Below are 22,024 nucleotides of genomic sequence, written 5' to 3'. Positions count from 1 at the left end.
TTAGAGTCCACTTCCACTACTTATAAAACTTACAAGTATTAGAAAAATAAAAACCATTAGGGGCTTAAGGCATCAGGGCTTACTTCATCATCCTCTGTGGACAGCAGGAGTACAGAGACAAAGCAGACGATCAGTGTGATCAATGATGTCCAATTTATTATTTAAATCAGTTAACTTTTATACAGTTTAGTTTGTTCTGGGTACATGCTCACAATAAGGTGGTTGGATAGCTCAGTCTGTGCACGCGTCTCATGCTTTCAGTTTATTGGACCTGGTGTTCTGTCCATGCAGCCTAACATCATACTTGGCATGCAAAGCTCTTTCTATTGATCCGCCTTTAGGGGTTTTTCCGAGATCTGCAGGTGTCTCATTATCTCCACTTTCTCAAGGTTTTCTTACTATAAACATGCTATTTTCTCAAACCTTATAATTATAAACAAATGGTTAACAAGTATAAACATTGTATAGTTTCACACAGCTTATAAGTATAAACATTACACCGCTTGCCACTTCTAAAGTCATGTCAAACAAGGCCTACAGAATGCAGGAAAAATTGTTCAGAGAAATCTCTCTACTCTGGCCACAATCCTCCTCTTCACTTTCTCCTTCAAACGCCCTTGGAGGGCCACCAGCCAATAGTGAGGCCCCAATTAATTTCAGTTTATACAAGATGCTTCCTTCAAGGATGAAGTTCTTGTTTATCAGTGCTTGTTTTCTCATAACTTGGCAGGAAAAGAACAGACTCTCACAGATGGTTGGGCCAAACACAGACCAAAGGTAGCAGTGTCTAATTAAGCACCAATACAAGTGGTGTGCACCAGGTTAACTATAAAAGGAAGTGGATCGGTCCCCCTCACTTTATTTTCTTTCTCTCTCACTCTCTTTGTCCACCCCAGATCTGGACCATCCACGTGACAGGATCAACAGGCACAGTCAACATGTGTTCAAAAGGGAAAGCCCTGTTTAACTAATTTGATATCCTTCTACAATAAGGTCACCTGCCTAGTGGATGGAGGGAAGGCAGTGGGTGCAGTTTTTCTGGATTTTAATAAGGCTTTTGATAGTGTCCCTCACAATATCCTTCTGGAGAAGTTATCCAACTGTAGGATAAGCAGATATGCAGTTCATTGGATGAAAAACTGACTGAAGGGCAGGGATGAAAGAGTTATTGTGAATGGGACTATATCTGGGTGGAGAACAGTCACCAGCCATGTTCCTCAGGGCTCAATTCTAGGGCCAGTTCTGTTCAATATTTTTATCAATGATCTGGATGCAAGAGTTGAATGCACCATTAGCAACCTGAGACATGCTGTTGACTCTCTTGAAGGACAAGAAGCCTTGCAGAGGGATCAAGATAGATTAGAATATAGGGCAATCCTCAATGATGTGAAATTTAAAAAGAAAAAATGCCGCATTCTGCACCTGGGTTGTGACCCCATGGAGACCCTATGCTGGAGAAGGTTCCTGGAAGGACCTGTGGCCTTGTGGAGAGAGGAGTCCATGCTGGAGCAGATTTTCTGGCAGGACTTGTGATCCCATGGGGGACACACACTGTAATAATCCATTCCTGAAGGATTGCACCCCAGAGAAAGGACCCATGCTAGAGCAGTTTTTTGAAGAACTGCAGCCCACATTGGAGAAGTATGTGCAAGACTGTGTCCCATGCCAGGTGCCCCACGCTGGAGCACGGGAAGAGTGTAAGGAGGAAGAAGAGGCAGAGACAATATGTGATGAACTGACCACAACCTCATTCCCTGTTCCCCTGCACCACTTAGGGGAATGAGGTAGAGTAATTTATAAAATATAGGAGAAACATTCTCTTCTATTAGTACTTTGTACCTGTGCCTATATAAAATAAAACCATCACAGATGTAGACAAGAGTACCATAGTGGGACTGCTATTAGGACTTCATTGATTTTACTGGTGTTCTTGTAATGAATTCAGCAGTTGACATCCTTTCTTCATTTTGAAAACTTTATCTTGAACTTCAGTACTCAAAAGAAGTCACAATAAAAATCTGCACTAATCTATTTTGCATATCTGCAAGTGAGGTAGAGAAACTAGAGTTCAGATACACAGAAGTAAAGTTAGCATGTGTTCCCACCGAAGTACAAAGCTAAACCCTTATTACTTTTTCTACTTAAGAAGTTTTGACAAAGCAGAAAACTAAACCAGAACTCCTACCAATGCTCTAAGCACTCCTTCTCACCTCAAACAGGCTTAGAGTATACAGTGGTGTAATGGTTTTGAGTCTAGGCCTTCCTTCCTGGTTACCAGGAAGGAAGGAAGCAAGTATTCCATCCTATTCCTTTACATAATCAAACATATAAATAGACGGAGAGAGAAGCCTCTTCCTCTCTTCTCTTCTGGCGAGGTTTGGAGACTTGGTAGGGAACCAGCTCTAAACCACCACAAGTGGTTAAAATCTCAATAATTCTATGAATTCTCATCTCCAATAGCAATCTTCATGTTGCAACTACTGATAGATTTGCGTCAGAGGTAAAACCAACGGGTTAATGTTAACAAAACCATAGAAAGCAGAAATAATTTCCTGATCAGTCAAGTCTCCTCATTTTGGGGATCTAGTTTTTAATATCTCTATTACAAATTTCTCATTGAAACAATGAAAAAGGCCTCTAAAGGCAAAAGCCTGCATTTCCAAGCAGCTGTGACATACACAACTGGTTTCCAAAGCAGTAGATAATCATTAGGCAAAACTGGTGTGAATGTGAAATGAAAAAAATAGTTTTACGTTTCCCTCCCTGCTTGTTTCAGCTCTTAAAGGCACTAAAAAGATGTAAAACTTATACTGAGAATCAACTTCTGTTCATTCTCCTTGCAATCAGGGCAAAAATCAGGTGATCAGACCCAGTCAACATGGGTTTATGAAAGGCAGGTCCTGCTTGACTAACCTGATCTCCTTCTATGACAAGGTGACACACTTAGTGGATGAGGGAAAGGCTTTGGATGTTGTCTACCTAGACTTTATTAAAGCCTTTGACACCATTTCCCACAGCATTCTCCTGGAGAAACTGTCTGCTCATGGCTTGGACAGGTGCACTGTTCACTGGGTAGAAAACTGATTGGATTGCCAGGTCCAAAGAGTAGTGGTGAATGGAATTAAATCCAGTTGGTGATGAGTCACAAATGATGTTCCCCAGGGCTCTGTATTGGGCCAATCCATATCTTTATCGATGATCTGGATGAGGAGATTGAGTGCACCCTCAACAGGTTTGTGGACAACACCAAGTTGGGTAGGAGTGTTGATCTGCTTGAGGGCAGGAAGGCTCTACAGAGGGGTCTGGACAGACTGGATCAATGGGCTGAGGTCGATTGTATTTGGTTTAACAAGACCAAGTGCTGGGTCCTGCACTTCAGTCACAACAACCCCATGCAACACTACAGGTTTGGGGAAGAGTGCCTGGAAAGGAAAACTGCTTGGTGGAAAAAGACCTGGGAATGTTGGTCGACAGCCATCTGAACATGAGACAACAGTGTGCCCAGGTGGCCAAGAAGGCCAATGGCATCCTGGTTTGTATCAGAAATAGCACGGTCAGCAGGGTTAGGGAAGTGATTGTCCCTCTGTACACAGCATTGGTGAGGCCATACCTCAAGTACTGTGTCCAGTTCTGGGTCCCTCACTAAAAGAAAGACATTGAGATCCTGGAGCAAGTCCAAAGAAGGGCAACGAAGCTGGTGAAGGCTCTAGAGCACAAGTCTTATGAGGAGCGGCTGAAGGAGCTGGGGTTGTTTAACCTGGAGAAAAGAAGGCTCAGGCGAGACCTTATCACTCTACAACTACCTGAAAGGAGGTTGTAGCAAGGTGAGAGTCGGTCTCTTTTCCCAAGTAATAACCAATAGGACAAGAGAAAATGGCCTCAAGTTGCACCAGAGGATGTTTAGATTAGACACTTGGAAAAATTTCTTCATGGAAAGAGTTGTCAAGTACTCGAACAGGCTGCCCAGGGAAGTGGTTGAGTCACCATCCCTGGAGGTATTGAAAAGATGTGTAGATGTAGTGCTTAGGGACATGATTTAGTGGTGGACTTGGTAGTGTTAGGTCAACAGTTGGACTCAATGATCTTAGAGGTCTTTTCCAACATAAATGATTCTATTATTCTGTGATTATCACTTTATGGCCACTCAGTTTTCCAGCAGAGGGAAGAAAAAGACAAATAAGCCTTCTCATTCACATTTTGGTTGAGAATTCATTTGATTTTCTCTCTATTTTTTGGCAGTAAAATGAAAATTGACAATTAAAATAGAGTTCAGTGGTAACAAACAACGACAAAAACTAGAGTACCTTCCCCCCACCTCCCACTTCTTCCCAAGCTCAATTTCACTCCTTTGTTATAATGTGTCTATGTCCCCACTGTCCCAAATGGTGCAGGGGAGATGGTTAATGGGGGGCTGCAGTCTGTTCATAACAATTTGTCTCTGTTGCCTCTTCTTTTTCACACTTTTCCCCTGCTCCAATATGGTGTCCCTCCCACAGGCTGCAATTCTTCAAGAACTTCTCCAGTGTGGGTTCTCCATGGGTCAGGGTTCCTGCCAGAAAACATACTCCTGCACGGCTCCTGTCTATGGGCTGTAGTTACTGCTAGGATCCTGCTCCAGTTAAAATAGTTCTTCTTTCAGGGCTCACAGTCTGTCATCTGGAATATACATTCTCCAGAATCCCACAACACCTAGGAATGCCTGGGTTTCCTTTTTGTTCGTTGGTGGGAACATGGCTGTTATTTTATTCATCTCATCTATTGGGGTGTGACAATGCCCATCTTGCCATTTTGTTCCCAAAACCTCGATCTCTTTTGAAGATCCTTTGATTTTGCTTTGTTTTATGGTAAAACCAGTTTTCTATTGTGTTGACTACACAATGATGCCATTAATGTATTGCAGATATATTGAAGAATCTACCCCTGCAGAATGTATTGCAGGGTCTTCACCCTGCTCCAAGTGCAGTCTGAATCGGTCCATGGTAAATGGTAGGGTTGTGCTTCCATTCCTGGGACATTTGGTTCCAGGTGTATTGGACACCTGCACATGTGAAAGCAAACTATGGTCTACACTATGCTAGCAAAGGGATCAAGAAAAATACCTTTGACTTCAGTTCATATTGGAGTTCTAGCATATCTGGTACAGCAGCACTCAGTGGTGGTGTGACTTCATTAGGCCATGATAGTCTACTGTTACCCTCCACCTTCTGTCAGACTTGCACTGGCAATATGGGACTGTTAAAGGGAGAATGAGTCTTTCTCATCACTCCTTGGCTCTCAAGTTGATGAATCAGTTCATAAATGGGAACCAGGGAGTCTTTGGTTTGTGTGATATTGCCATTTGCCATGGTAGTGCATAGTGTACCATCATATTAGCAATCAGCACCTGCTGTTCTTTGACACAGAGCAACCCCGCAACAGAGGGATCCTCTGAGAGGTAGACAACTGTTTAGTTTTCTCAGTACCCACAGCAGGTACACCTGAAGCCGGGTAAAACTCGGAAAGCGAATTTAGTAGAGCAATGTAAGGATTAGAGAGAGTTAAACGCAAAATGCAGGCTTTAAGCAAGGCATAGAGAACTTAGTATTAAGAAATAGCGGAGGCAATAAATTCACTAGAATACAGGACACTCTGACATGAGAGAACATAAACATGAACAGAAAGAACTAAAAATGCTAGTACACACAAAAAAAGGACATATGGAAGAAAAACAAAGGGAGATAAGAAAAGGGACAAGCCAAGAAATCAGGTACTCTTGCCAGATACTGAAAATCCTTGCCAAATGCACAAGGAAACTACCCAAATTAGGGAAGGTTCAAAAGTTTATGAAGATGATGATGAAAGGACACTGAGTTCATGATGAAGAAAGACAGGAACGACCACCGAAGTTCTCCCCAAATTAGAGACCACGCCTCCAACTCCACCTTGACTCCACCTGTTATGAATATTAAAACTAGATGTTGCAAGATAATGAATATTCATAATATGTGATGTAATTGCTTGGCAAAAAGTGTATAAAAAGATCAATTGTAAGTTTCTCGGGCAGAGTAGGTTGTCCAGGGCGACCTGGTTGCTCCCCGACCACTCCCCAGCCGTAAATAAATACCTCCTGCTTATAGACTGAAAATTCTGTCTCTGAGCAGTTCCTCCGCGCCTTCTTTGGGGCACAAATTGGCATCACACTGAAGTCCCACCAGTACCACTTTAAGATCCTTGAAGTGCCCATTTCAAGACAGTCAATGGCAATGGTCAGTGCCAGGCCATCAAATCTGTACAGTCCAGTAAATTTGATTGTCCCTTTCCTTTGCCTGACCAGAAGCAGGGCACTCCTATTCCTGATCAGAACACTCATTACCTGACTGCTGTAATTGCAAACAAAGTCTTTTCACCATGAAGGGAGACCAAGTCTGTGTTGCCCAGGGTACACTGAAATGACTTTTCACAGGTGTTGTGGTTTAGGAATGGTACTCCCCAATTTACTGTTCCCACTGAGACTCTCCAAACCATGCTGCTGCTCGCTTGCTCACTCCCCCCTTCCCCCCCGCAGCGGGCTGGAGAGGAGAATTGGAGGCACAAAAGGCAAAGACCACGGGTTGAGATAAGAACAATTTACTGGAAACAGCAATGAGATAAGAAAACAAACAGTTACAGCAACAATATTAATAACAAAAGTGTACAAACGAGAGGGAGTGATTCACATGCAAAATGTTCACCGGGGAACTTGATCTGACCTGACTGCAGCCACACTACCCCGACTACTCCCTCCTGCTTGAAACTGATGTTACCCCCCTACTCCCTCCACCATGCTTACTCCACCAGAAGGAACCCCTTTTCCTTGGAAGACTCCCTTCCCCCCATCCTCCAGCAATGATGTGAGGTGTTATAGAATAACCTCCGAGTCCTAACCATGCCCCCTCCTGGTTACTGCAAAAATTAACCATGTCCTGGATGGAACCAGGACAACAAATGTGATCACACTACTGACTGGCAGGGTCCTTCCATTGTACCAGGCATGGGGTTTGAACCCACATGGTCATACATCTATTGCATCAGTATCAGAAGGAGGAGAGGCATCTTCAGTCCATCTACTGCTGCTTGAAAGCAACCAGAGTAGTAGCCTTCGTAGATGGACCCTTTTTAGTTGTTGTTTTTCCCTACAGTTCCCATACACAGACTTCCCCAGAGAGAGACCTGGGAGTTTGGATTGATAGGAAGCTGAACATGAGCCAGCAGTGTGCCCAGGTGGCCAAGAAGGCCAATGACATCCTGGCCTGTATCAGGAACAGTGTGGTCAACAGGTCCAAGGAAGTGATTCTTCCCTTGTACCCAGCGCTGTTGAGGTCACACCTCGAGTACTGTGTCCAGTTCTGGGCCCCTCAGTTCAGGAAGGATGTCGAGATGCTGGAGCAGGTCCAGAGAACTGTGGGAAGTATGTCTGAAGGCACGGGGGATGTGCCAGGGCAGTAGGCCCGAGAGAGCATGCACAGGTCACATATAACTCTATTGGCTGAAGAAGTCACATGGTAAACAGGGATATAAGGAGCGGGAATTTTGAAATAAAGTCTCTTTGTCCACACCACCACGAGGAGCATCATTATTCCTTGTTATACAAGGACCTCGCCGTCACACATGGCGCACCGAATACGGACATTTTAGCTTATATTAAACCAATTATTTACCCTGGACTCTTTTAGCTTATATTAAGCCAGATATTTATCCTGAATCAGGAAATCAACTAGTGGCTCCGGGATCGTCTCAATTCTCGGAGACGGGAGTCTTTACCGCAAAAAACCTTGACGTCAGTAAAGCCGTGGTCTCAGTGGCATCTGAGAAACAGAAAGTTAGTTTAGGAGCTCCAAAAATATTAGGAAAGTGCACGATAGGAGAAGAGAAGAAAGAAGTTGAAGAAGAAACCGAGAGGTCAAGTAGTAACCAGATAGAGCAGAGGGTCCGCACAACATCAAAAGCCGTGAGTCCAACTGGGAGGCATTCCGCACGCCTAAGACTGCTCCCTGGGCGAGAGTGTGCCTGCAGCTCGGAGACCCGGGCCACGGAGCACCTTAAGATCATCAGGGAAAAGCCTGTTGGTCCCCGTGCGTTGGTCAATCTGGTAAAAGCGGTTTGCCGTTGCCGAGAGCACCGGTCGGACCACGTGCGAGAAGTGGTTTTGCCTCTGCCGCATCTTAAACACCCCCAGCCACCGCTGACCCCCGCGGAGCCCTGCTTCAGTTTTCTGTCCAGCAGAAATTGCTACAGCTCCCCGCCTGCTCGCCGCCGCTGACTGACCCTGCGGGCGTACTTAAAAGCACTGTCGCAAAAAAGCCCCCGCACCGCATTCAAACCGCATGGGACTTTACCGAAGGCGCCGCGCCTTCCTGATACAGCGCACCCCCACCCCCGCACCGCCCAGTGAACTGCGGGAGACCCGGAGCCATCGTTGCCGCGCCGAACCACCGCCGCCGCAAACACCGTGCTCGCTGGAGACAGAGTCGGACCCGCGTCGAGCCGCTGCAACATGACTGAGACATCACCGCCAGTGCCGTCACCGCCGTTCGCCGCTTCAACAGCCCATACATGCCGATCACCTGCAGCCCCAAGCCGCCGCTTCTGCAACCAGCCCAGCGCCCGTCGCTACAGCTGCCCCGTGCCTGCCGCCGCCAGCGCCGCCACTCGCAACCTGCACCAGGACACCAACCGCCACCAACGGGACGCCACAGCCCAGCCGACAGAGAACCAACACAAATCAACAAACCAACAGACCCTCTTCAGCAGCGCCAAGACTCAAAGGTAAAATGGGAAACTTTTTCCCCACTGAGCTCTCACAAGACACAGACGCATTAGCTACACTGCTGAAACCTTATTATGTACAGGTTACAAGGGCTGAATTAACAGAGTTGGTACGGTTCATTAAAGTAGCTGTACCAGAACTGCGTCTGGTTGAAGTCCTCCACATACAAATTTGGGACAAAATAGGGAACCTCATCAAACTCAAGGCTCAGGGAGGAGACTCCCAAGCAAACAATGCTTACCCAACCTGGCAAGTTATAATGACTGCATTAAGCAGAGCCCACCAAAGAACGACAAACACACACACCCCTACTCACGCTGCAAGCAGCAACCCAACTCTTACACGCCGCAGTTTAAACACACAAAACTCGGCGGGAGGAGGGGGTGGAGCCGTTCACAATTCCACTTCGGGGAAGGGAACCGGGAGCCCAAGGGACACGGGTCGGCGGGAGGGGACGGGGCCTGAGATGCGAGATTCCAGCCTGTGGAATCACCGCAGGGGGTCCCGTAATGGTGATGGGGGGCTAGCCCAGCGTACTTGCCAACCCATCCCGCGGATGAACGCCGACCACGCACCCAGGGGCAGGCACCGCCATCTCGCCTGCCACGCAGAACGGACAACAACCCACCCTTCCCCACCCCCACGCCGTAACTCCCTGCCACCCACCACCACCCACCCACAGGCAGCCGCTTTCGCCGAAGCTGCAGGGGGGGAGGGATGGGGGTAGGAGGAGGAGGGGGATTTCGGGATAACTTTGCCGGGAGGGGAGGAAGCAACATACGGAGAGGGTTCGATTGATAGATGGGGTTTGTGCAGAGAAGAGGCATTACGAATTGGGGACTTACAAGTTATACAAGCGTGTCCAGTAATTATTGGGTCACGCCAAAGCCGCAGGTTCCAACCATTGCCACATGAACTAACCAAAGAACTGAGACAGTTGATGAGAGAAACTGGTGTATCTTCCCCTAACACACTTGCATTTTTAGAAACACTGAACTCCACATACATTTTCATGCCACATGATTGGAGAACCCTGTTGAAAATAAGCCTCACTAACACACAGTATAATGTATGGCTGAACGATTTCAGAGAAATCTGTTCCGCTTATGCTAATGACCCACAAACAGGGGTAACAACACACCAACTCACAGGGGAGGGTAACTACCATTCCATAGATACACAAACCGGGTACAATAGAGAAATATATGAAGTCATAGCAAAACATGCCATGCGGGCAATGAGAAAATTACCCACATCAGACAAAGACACAAACCTGTCATTCACAAAGGTAATGCAGGGCCCAACAGAACCTTACACACAGTTCCTAGATCGACTGCAATCTGCCCTAGATAGGCAGATTGAGTACGAGGAAGTCAGAGAAATTCTTAACAGAAGATTGGCTTTCGAAAACGCTAACGTTGATTGTAAAAGAGTTCTGCAAACCCTTCCTAAAAGGGAAACTTGTAGCATTTCAGAATTAGTTCGTGCCTGCCAAGGGGTTGGTTCTTTGACACATCAAACAGATTTACTGGCAGCAGCACTGAATGCTCAATTAAGGACACAGCAGGGGGCCAGACCCAGGAATGGTTGCTACATTTGTGGGGCCCCCGACCACTTCCAAAGGGATTGCCCTCAGAAACCCCTAGTAGTGGTACCCCGCAAGCACCCAAAAGAAAGGAGGGTGCCAAAAAACTGGAGGAGAGGGGCACTGTCGCACGCCCCGATACAGTAAACACATGCGACACAAGAGAACAGGTTGGCAATTTGTGCCCCCCCCACAACAACCAGCAATCTGTGCCCCGCCACCCCAACCAGCGCTGGACTGGACTTATCCAACAGGGACACAGTCTTCATAACTTCCACCTAGGTAGTGCTAATCCCGACTGGACATTGGGGTCCCCTTAACCCAGGGGTGCACGCACTGCTGATTGGAAGATCCTCCACCACCAGAATGGGTTTGTTTGTACTGCCAGGAGTAATAGATTCAGATTCTCATAGTGAGATTCTAATAATGGCATGGACCCCTTCACCCCCCTGTTTCATCCCAAAAGGACAGAAGATTGCTCAATTAATCCCCTTCTACAGTGCGTCGCCTGCAGGGGAGGGGGGGAGGGAGCGAGGTTCAGGGGCCTCAAGGTTGGTGAAGGGACTTGAGTACAAGTCCTATGAGGAGAGGCTGAGGGAGCTGGGGCTGTTCAACCTGGAGAAGAGGACGCTCAGGGGAGACCTCATCACTCTACAACTACCTGAAAGGAGGTTGTAGCCAGGTGGGGGTTGGTCTCTTTTCCCATGCAACTATCAACAAGACAAGAGGGCATGGTCTTAAGCTGTGCCGGGGAGGTTTAGGTTAGATATTAGAAAGAATTTCTTTACAGAGAGGGTAATCAGACATTGGAATGGGCTGCCCGGGGAGATGGTGGATTCTCTGTCCTTGGAAGTTTTTAAGACAAGACTGGATGTGGCACTCAGTGCCATGGTCTAGCAACTGCAGCGGTAGTGGATCAAGGGTTGGACTTGATGATCTCGGAGGTCCCTTCCAACCCAACTGCTTCTATGATTCTATGATTCCAGGTCTGAGGTTGGTATACCAGCCTACTTCCTCATGTCCTCCCTATGGTCATCCATAGCTTTGGAGGCCTGATTATTGTCCAGGTGTCTGTAGACCACCTCCACCACTGCTAATTCCCTTAGATACTGGATACCTTCCTTAGTGGTAGTCCATTTGCCTTGCTGGTTTTCACGTGAAAGGTGGGGTTTCCTTGAACCCTTTATATTTGATCAATCTCTCAGTGCCCCCAGGGAAGATAAGACCCTTGTGCCCAACCAGTCTGTCAGAACCCCATTATGGGGACCCCACTGAACAACCCACTCTATCGGAGGGTGGTTCAACTAACCTATTCAGGGTCACACCCCGACACTCTTAGTTGGTATATTATCAGTTTTCTCAAGTATGTTGTCCACTACTGGCAGCTGCTAGCACCCTTGAAGGACTCAGACTAAACAGTTTATGGAATAACACACTATTAACAAGCACACTGATAATAGAAGACTGTGACAGATTAAGGTTCAGAGATTGCTGTTGATATAGTAACTGACTGCAAAAACGAATTGGGAGCGGTATGCAGACAAGCTCTGATCACCAATGAAAGCTAGCTCAAGATAATCATTTAGCGTGTATAGAATAAGGCTCTTACCCAATAGACGTCCCTATGGGGAAGAAGACAGATTCAGTCTTCTCTGACCTCCCTCCCCATTTAAGTTATATTTGTATTATTTTCTTTGAGGGAGCGGAAACGGTAAAGTTTCATTTGATGTAATTTCATGTTTAGGTGAAGTTTGAGTGACTTTAATCATTAACATATGTAGGGGCTTGAGAAGTAAAATATATTTTCAGGTTAGTGAAGCAAAGTTCAGCTTTTCATTACCTTCTGGATCATTCCTTTGACTTAGTTCCCATTAACTGCAGAGTTTTTGATGGAGCATAACCACAACACTGCTGTGTTACTCCATCCTTTGTTTCCTATCTGCATTGATTTCAACAGAGAATGGTTGCAACACCTCCATACCCCTCTGTCCTTTGTTTATTGTCTCACTTAGACTGATACACTGTTGCCTTAGTTTTTTTATTTTTTAATTTTTATAGACTTTAGGAGTAGTTATGTAGTGAATGTAGATTTTAAATGTAGCGATAGTGTGTTTCTCATGATGTTATATCTTCTATCAGTATTTTCCAGTAGAAGTAATGGCAGTAACCTAATGGTTGGACATATCAAACCCCTTTCCCATATCAAAATTCCATTAAGTCAATTAGTTGTTTACTCTTCTACCCTAACGCCTGCCCCAGGAATGTAAACATGGACAATGGCCTCCAAGGGTTGCATGTGCTTTGATGAAGAGGAAGATGATGAAAGAGGGGTCCCAAACTCCCCTAGACTGGGCTAAGTACCTGTAGTTAGAAAACTGGGGGATGTTTCTCCACCTTCAGCAGCAGCAGCAGCAGTAAAAACAACACTGGTTGGAGAAAGTGGCAGAGAGCCAAGAGATAAGGGAGAAGCAGCAAATGAGCATGCAGTCGAGCAAGAGAGACAGAGAGTCAGCAGCAGAGAGAGAGCAGAACTAAGCTCTACAGAGAGCAAGGTAGAATTTGTCTTTTGAATTCCCAAATATAATAAACTCAAACCAAGCAATGCAAAGTTGTAACTAATGGTCAGTTTAAACTTGAAAGGCTGTTTGTTGCTGTGTTATCTCTTTAAATCTTATCTCTCCCCACAAAGGTGGAAATCTCAGACTAAAACGGTCTATTTTTTCCTTTTTTTCTCTGGTAAAAACTACCTTTGTCAAATAAGATATCTTGGAACTAGGCATTTTACTAAATTAGTATACCCAAAAACTTTTTTAGTAATCTCTAAAGACTTGTCTGTAAAACACAGAAGCAATGAAAGGGTGTTTGCACAGTTGTCTGCACGGGGCGGGGGGGAAAGGAGGGGGAAGGCAGCACAACTGTGGCTGACACCACCTTCACTCTGCTCCGGTGGAAAGTCGCTCCCCCCACACACTTTGGAATTTCTTATCGCAGGCAGCGGGGTGAGTTTTTAGACTTCAAAGAAAACCTGTCAGTAGTTACTATAAAAACTTTAAAAACTCTCTGAAAGTCCTTGCCAAATGCACAAGGAAACTACCCAAATTAGGGAAGGTTCAAAAGTTTATGAAGATGATGGTGAAAGGACAATGAGTTCATGATGAAGTAGGACCGGATTGACCACCGAAGTTCTCCCCAAATTAGAGACCACGCCTCCAACTCCGCCTCGACTCCGCCTGTTATGAATATTAAAAGTAGATGTTGCAAGATAATGAATATTCATAATATGTGATGTAATTGCTTGGCAAAAAGTGTATAAAAGCTCAATTGTAAGTTTCTCGGGTCGGAGTAGTTTGTCCAGGGCGACCTGGCTGCTCCCCGGCCATAAAATAAATACCTCCTGCTTATAGACTGAAAACTTTGTCTCTGAGCAGTTCTTCCGTGCCTTGTTTGGGGCAAAAATTGGCATTATACAAAGACGGGCTTTGCTCTCTTGTTCTCCGCCCGGCCCCCCGCTCTCTAGTTTATTTCTGCCCTTCTCCATTCGCCTGTAGGTCTCGATTTGAATTTCTCTCCTTAGTTATTTTCTCGGCGGAGTCATCTGGTGAAAAAATTGTTTTTTCTGCAGTGGCAGCAATGGAGGGGAGGGTCCCCTCCTTTTCTGCCTCTGGGAGTGAATTGTTAGGTCTTTCTACATTTTCTGGCTTGGAGGCATGGTTCAAAGACAGTTTGCTATGTTTTCAGTACACCAGCAACCTGCTTATCTTCCTGGGTAGTTGTGTCTCAAAGTTTGGTTCTTATGTGAATTATTGCATGGATTGTTGCCCCCTGCACACTTCCAAATCTTTTGTGAGAAATAGAAACCCAGTCGGGTGATTTCCAATTAGAATTTATTATATGATAAAAGCAAATTCAACGCTGGGTGATCAGGGAGGGGGTTCAACAACTCCCAGTGCCTGTCACGCCCCAAAAAAGACAGTTGTTCTACATTTATTTCCAGCTCCTTCATGAATATTCATTATACATAAGCATAAACATTACATATTGTTAAGTCAGATATTCAACAGATGTTTTTCTTAACAAGAATGTTATCTATAAGCATCAATAATATATTGTCAAGTCAGACATTCAGCAGATGTTTGCTTGTTATCTATACAAAGTTATAAATTTTTAAGAAAGGTGCTATTATCTAGCTAACTAAACAAAATTCCTTCACTATAAATCTTACACAAGGTAAAAGGGAGGTAACTTGTTTTATCTCTTTATAGGGGTCCAATTAAGTTTTACGATTTGTTTTTCTTTTCTCTCTCCAGGTCATATTGACCTTATGCTGTTTTCTCTTAATTAACCCGAATCATTTCCTCAGTTTATCACACTTTCAAAGTCTCACAGAGCAAGCCTCAGGTAGACACACTAAATGCAACTAACGTAGTAGCTTCAAAGCCTTGTTTTCAGTACCATAACAGCATGTCGTAAATCAAAATCGTTAACCTTGACACTCCTACGATTAAGGAGGGTTTTCCATGTAGATTGTAATAAACTAAAAGAATGATTCGAACTAATTAAAAGGAAAACAGCGTAAGGTCAGTATAACCTAGAGAAAGAAGAGAAACAAATCGTAAAACTTAATTGGGCCCCTATAAAGACATACAACAAGTTACCTGCCTTTTACCTTGTACAAAATTTATAGTGAGGCAACTCTGTTTAGTCAACTAGATGATAACACCCTTGTGTAAGAAAAACATCTGTTGAATGTCTGACTTAACAGTGCATATTATTTATGCTTGTGAGTAGATAACACCCTTGTCTAAGAAAAACATTTGTTGAATTCCTGACATAACAATGTATAATGTTTATGCCTATGTATAATGAATATTAATGAAGTAGTTGAGAATAAAAGTAGGACACTATGTTTGCTTTGGGGTGTGACAAACCTCCTGAGTCATAGGGACTAGGTTTGGACACTGAAACAGGAGGCTAGGCCCAAAAGAGTTAACTAAGAAATTTGGACCTGCTAACAAGCTACTAACATCTAAAACGATCTGTGCTTGTTCTGTTCTACTTGTTGGACCAAAGCTTAAGAGAATAGTACAAGAACATGTAATAGACCTAGAGGTAATAAATTAGAAATGCAGTAGGATAAGGTAGACATTTGAATAGAAGAAATAGGTCAGGAGCCAGGGCTTTTTCCAAGCCTCAGTGAGCGGGTCAAGAACAATAGAAGAGAAGGGAGGTCAGGTCGAGGAAGATGAGAATTAGCCCCCAGACCCATGGGATGAAGAGCGGATGTCCCACCAAAATCGAGGGCCAAGAGAAGGACCGCCCCAAGCCCCTCCTGAGCTCCATCTATACTCCGCCTGTTATTAATATGTATAGATAGATGTAATCACTTGAATATGCATTTAATCATATACGAAGATTGTATAAAAACTGCTGATTTTGTGTGAAACCTTCGAGCAAGTTTGTCCAGTGTGAGCTGGTTTGCTCCCAACGTTGAATAAACAAATAAACAAATACCTTGTTGCTTAAAGATAAAAAGTCTCTGAGCAGTTTCTCGGACCGGATTTTTTGGATTCAACACCACAGCACTGGTTGCTCTCACCATATAATAAATTCTAATTGGAAATTACTTGAATCTGAGATTTTATTTCTCACATAGATAAAACTACATTTTCCTCTTTAACTATATACTGTCCCATTTTACAGTTTTTTCCTGATGGCACACCCCGATAACTTACCTAATGAGATGTCGATAAAGTCTTAGGTCTGGACCTTTTGGCAGAAACTCCACTGCTCTCAAAGCTCGTGCGTTGACCCACGAGTCCCTCTCTCTCTCTAGGAGAGAAATCACTGCAAACTCTATCTCTCTCGGAGATAAATCTTCAAATTCTTTCTCTCTTGGAGAAAAATCACCTCGAACTCTCTCTCGGAGATAAATCTTCTTCAGTACAGCAATCGCCTCAGAGTCGCCATATGTCGCTGTTGAGACGACCAAAGCGACACAGAATCATCTTCTTCCAAAGCAGGGACAGGATAGAAGGATTCTTTACTGCAACAGGTTACAGACATTTATAGACCTTAACACAACATACATGTTAACCTGTAATTGGTGCTTTTATGTACACATACATCAGGATTGGTTGCCAAATAGCAAAGTCATGGTGATACAGCATCTGCTTAATCATGACGACCTGGTTAAAGCAGAGTCACGGTGACTTGCAGAAAGTTCAGGAAATCCATTTTTGTAATTCCTGTTTTCCATCTTCTTACTTCCTTCCGACAGACCTGTTGTTAACCCCGACAAAGCACCGATGTTTTGGTTTTTGCTAAGTCACGTTTATCCTAAGTCAAGGACTCTTTTTTGTGTATGTGTGTGTCTCATGCTCTGTCAGTGAGGAAGTACACAAAAAAACCCTGGGAGGTAGCTTAGCTGGGACAGGTGACCTGAACTGACCAAAGGGCTATTCCACATCCTAGAACATCATGCCCAGTATATAAAGTGGGGGAGTTACCTGGAAGGGGGAGGCCGATCTGCGTTTGGGAATGAAGTCTGGCATCAGTCAGCAGGTGGTAATTGTATTGTGCATCACTTGTTTGGGTTTTTTTCCTTTCCCTTCATATTATAATTTTTATTATTATTTACTAATAATATTGTATTTTACTTTTTTTTCAATTATTAAACTGTTCTTATCTCAACCTACAAGTTTTACTTTTGATTCTCCTCCCCATTCTACTGTGGTGGGGGGTAGAGACAGGGGTTAAGTGAGCGGCTGGGTGGTGCTTAAGTTCTCTATCAACCTGCACCTCAGGAAGTCTTCCATCATCCCCATATCACCATTGGTCAATCAGAGTTTAAATCAATCCAGCAGTTTAATTACCTAGTGTAGTGGTTTGAACCTTGTTTTCCCCCAGAGGATGAAAAGTGGTAACCCCCAGGGGCGGAAACCCCTGGAAGTTTTGAAGTTCTGTCCAATGAGTGCTCCTGCCGAAATGTAAACATATCACAAGCACCGGAAGAGAAGAGTTGTAGTTGGGTTGTTAGAAGAAGTAGCCATGTTGTAGTAGCCACGAGGAAGGGGCCCGGAGCCCCTCGGGGCCTCTGGGGCCCCCCAGCCCCAGTTGGGGGCTACAGAGACTTGGAACAGTGTTTAACTGGACTATGTGTCTGTAGCTGTGAGCTGGGAGATGTTTTCCATCATGAGTGAGCAGAGACAGAGCAGAAGCGGCGGCAGCGTCCAGAGGTTGTGGCTGGGAGTCAACTGATAAGAACTGAACCACAGAGAAGACTCCTGGAAGGAGAGTTGAGGAAAAGAGAGCCCGCAGCAGAGTTACGGAGTTCTGGGGGTAAGAACTGTACCAAACCCCCAAAAACTCCTTTGAGACCTCCAGGAAAGGAGGGACATGGACTCCTACTAAGGAGAGGAGCCTTGGAGTGCTACAGCACTTGCAGAGAGGAGCTGAGAAGTTCAGTCGTCCTGAGAGCTGAGCCAGGACAGTGTGGGAGGTTGGCCTTGGGGGTCCTCCCTTGCTGCAAGCTACAAAGAAGCTCGCAGTCTGAGACAGGGCACAGAGGCCCTACAAGGAGCTTGAATCTCCTGGAGATACCAGACCGTCACGAAGACCCCCTGCGTCTTCGTGATATGACGTGGTGAAACGGCCTTGTCTGGGGTTACAAAGCCCACGGAAGACCCCTTTGCCTGCGTCAAGGGGTCGAGGGGGATACCCCCCTCGTGAGTGCTGGCAGAGATCCAACTATCAGCTGCTGCATGCATGAGATGAGGAGAACCTGCTGCCTTAGAAGAAGCTGCTGCCCTGAGAGACTGGAAGGCATCTGTCCTTCTTTCCCTCCTGGACTTTTATTTGGAGGGGAGAGGAGATCTGGTCCATTTTAAATACTATATGTCATGGTAGAGATAGTTGTGATCGTGTGTATAATGTGTTATAGTATTTATTTGTACAGTCATTGCAATATATTCCCTTTCCCCCACTTTGAGTCTGGTATGTTTTGTCTGGAAAAACCCATCTCACATTAGGTTGAGATGTGGGAGGGGGGGATGGAGCTAGAGAATTGGATTTTGGGGCTATCTCAAACCATGACACCTAGGTAACCTCATCTCCTCAGATGGTAAGACTGACGGGGAGACAGACAACAGGTTAGCAAAGGCATATAGTGCTTTTGGAAAACTCCATAAAAGAGTATGGCATAATAAACACTTGAAGAAAAGTACCAAGATCAGTGTTTACAAAGCCATAGTGCTGTCTACTCTCTTATATGGTTCCATATACATGGGTCGTCTACCGCCACCACCCGCGTCTCCTAGAACGCTGTGGTGGTTTGGGCTAGGTCTTCCTTGGTGACCAGTTTGTAACCAAGGAAGGGTCCAGATCTACCCAGTATTCCCTACGATTTTTACGTAAGCCAGACTATAAGAAGAAAGGAGGAGAGGTCTTCGCTCTCTTTCCTTCCAGCGGTTTGGAGGTGCAGGTTCCCTGCTGTTGAGTCTGCCATGTTGGGGAGCGAGGCCTGGTAAGGCCTTGTCGACCTTGGGAGGCAGAGGTTGCCGGCGATCGTTCCAGAGCGACTCTCGGTTGTCCCAAGGAGAGTGGTGGGATATTTCTTTGCTAACTCTTTAGTTACCAGATCTCAGGCTACTGATTGGGATATATATATATATATATATATTTTATTTTGGTTTTGTTCCCTTTCCCTTCTCCCTTCCCTTTCCCTCGTGGAATTGTATATATTTTAATTGTATATAATTGTAATATAAGTATAAATATATTTATATATATCACTTTAGCTGTCTCTCTCTCGTTTCGGGTTTTCTTGGTTGTTTTTCTCCCTCTTCTCCCTGAGGTTTGGGGGGGGGACGACTTCTTGTGGTAAGGTTTGGAGACTTTGCAGGGAGCCAGTTTCAAACTATATCACCTTATCTGGTGTTTCCGCCCGGTTTATCTCCGGTTTATCTCCGGTTATCTCCGGTTTGTTTTGGTTTTGCCACGGTTGTTTGGGAACAAGTCTGGGAAGGGAGTCAAGTTGGTGCAAACACCAACTCGGGAACACTACCGGGAGAGCTGCCAAGAACCTACTGTTTATATAAACATAGCTTTGTTTGGGAACAAAGGAAGAAAAATATATAAACATGGTCTTTTTATTCATTTTCTTGGTTATTTTGGCCATTTTTATATATGTTTCTGGGTATCCAGTGAGAACTAACCCAAAAGGCATCTACCAATATCTGCCTTTCCTTAATTATGACATCAAAGGCCTAGTGACTGAGGTCCCTGGGATCAAAATTGGTCCCAATCCTTACCTAAATTGTTTGGCAACGATTCTTCTATTCCTAAAAGCCATGGAAATGGTGTTTAACATTGGAAAGGTGGTGTGGTACTGCTTTTCTTGTTGCAGGAAACGCCAAAACTCAAAGGGATTTGCTGGAACTTTGGGAAGGGCCTTGAGAAAACCAGTCTCTGGATGGCAAGGAATCTGGGTCAACTTTGGTAAATTGGTAGGGCGCGTGACACCTCCCATTAGTTGGGATTTCACACCAGAGCAGGTGTTCGATCCTGATGAGGTGGTACGTCATCTGGCAGAAGGGTGTTTTTCTTACGAGGACCCAAATATGCAGTTTTTTGCTTTGTATTGGGGCCTTGCAAGTGCCTATGGAGTTGCTGTGGACTATGCTCGGAAGGCTAAGGTTGAGGCAGAAACTCAAACCCTGCCACCTGAGACCAATGCCACCTCTACTACATGCACTGAAAGTGGAACCCAGACTACACCACCTGAGATACCTCTCGCCCCTGTAGTGAAAAGGAAGTCATGGGTATTGGCGCCAGAAACTTTAAGCCTACGACTAGATGAGAATCAAAACAAGTCAGAAGATAATGGAGAGGGGACTGATACTGATACCAGTGCCAAAACTCCACCTCCACCTCCACGAGTAGTACCACCCCCAAAAATGGAAACTACAGAGTTGTGGTCAATGACCCCATCAGAACTCCGGGACTTACAAAAAGATTTCACTCGTCGGTCTGGTGAGCGAATTCTATCATGGTTACTCCGATGCCGCGATCGTGGGGCTAGAGGTCACATATTGTCAACTGCTGAAGCAGAACAACTAGCTTCCATCTCGAAAGACCGTGAACTCGATCACATAATTGCAGAGGAGAAACCCGACCTCAGTCTTTGGGCGCGACTTGTCTTAAGTGCAAGACAAAGGTTTCCATTTAAAGACTATTTACCGTACCCCATGAGTAAGTGGACCAAGGTAGAAGACGCCATCCAGTACCTAAGAGAATTGGCATTGTTGGAAGACATGTATGATGACGCTCAATACGATCCCGTCGTTGATGACCCAGAGGGTGTCACTTGCACAATGCCCATGTGGAAGAAGATAATCCAGGGTGCTCCTGCATCATATGTTCATACCTTGGCAGGAGTAATACTTCCAAACACGCAAGAAACGCTTGTGGGTACGCTGTGTACAGTTCTACGACATCTAGAAGAAGCAGTAGAATCTAGGAATGAGTTTTCTAGAGACTATTCTGATTCTAGTTACAGACGAAGACCTGAGAGAGACGAGTCTTACGGGTACTCTGATTATGAAGATGACTACGGAGACCACAGGGACAGACACTACAGAGACAGATCAGCAGACCGGTCTTGACCACGATCTCGATCTTGGTCCCGGTCCCGCTCACGATCTCCTTCCGTCACACGCAGAAGGAACGAAAACCCTAAGCGTAGATCTAAGCGCAGTGAACTGTGGTCCTATCTGCATGCCCAAGGAGAAAACATGAGGAAGTGGGATGGTGAACCTACTTCCAGACTCGAGACCAGAGTGAGAGAACTAATACGCAAGGAAGGTGATAAGAAAGTCATCTACGTAGTAGATACAGATTTCTTCGAAAGAGAACTGAGATCTCCTAGACGCAGGAGGTCTGGAGTCCGTTTCCAGGATGACAAGAAAGTCTCTGACAAGCCAAAGCAAAGATCCAATGGTGAATGCTCCGACCAGAACCAATAGAGGGACCCTGCCTTCTGCCAGGAGAAGGAGAGGGATGAGAAAGATAACAGAGTTTACTGGACTGTGTGGGTTCGATGGCCTGGCACATCGGATCCTCAGAGATACCAAGTTTTAATAGATACCGGCGCATAGTGTACGTTAATGCCCTCAGGACATGTGAGCTCAGAGACTGTTTCAATTTGTGGGGTGACAGGAGGGTCTCAAGAGCTGTCAGTGGTAGAGGTCGAAATAAGCCTGACAGGAGACCAATGGGAAAAACATTCCATTGTGACGGGGTCGGAAGCCCCTTGCATTCTTGGCATGGATTACCTCAGAAGAGGATACTTCAAGGACCCGAAGGGGTACTGATGGGCTTTTGGTATAGCCGCGGTGACTGAAGAGGAATCCAAATGATTATCTGCCCTGCCTGGCCTCTCAGAAGATCCTTCTGTTGTAGGATTACTGCGAGTTGAGGACCAGCGAGTGCCAACAGCCACTAAGACAGTGCATAGGCGACAGTATCGGATGAATCGAGATGCTGTGACACCCATCCATAAGATGATCCGCAAGTTGGAAAGCCAAGGGGTGGTTAGTAGAACACACTCACCCTTCAATAACCCCATTTGGCCTGTACATAAGTCCGATGGTGAATGG

At 45.3% G+C, this 22,024-nt stretch overlaps 1 long non-coding RNA gene across 1 annotated transcript; it reads right to left on the bottom strand.

The window, feature by feature from the left end:
* Positions 1–211: 211 nt before the first annotated feature.
* LOC113958928 lies at positions 212–20,399 on the bottom strand. The gene is made up of 3 exons (XR_003531652.1): positions 20,389–20,399; positions 2,980–2,984; positions 212–292 (listed from the first exon to the last, which is right to left on the bottom strand). It is a non-coding gene; the product is annotated as an uncharacterized LOC113958928 (long non-coding RNA).
* Between the last annotated feature and the right edge of the window lie 1,625 nt (positions 20,400–22,024).

This window comes from Corapipo altera, unplaced genomic scaffold (assembly GCF_003945725.1).
Source record: "Corapipo altera isolate COAL_440 unplaced genomic scaffold, ASM394572v1 61242b, whole genome shotgun sequence".
NCBI classification, from domain to species: domain Eukaryota; kingdom Metazoa; phylum Chordata; class Aves; order Passeriformes; family Pipridae; genus Corapipo; species Corapipo altera.
This window is presented reverse-complemented; position numbering and strand designations above follow the sequence as displayed.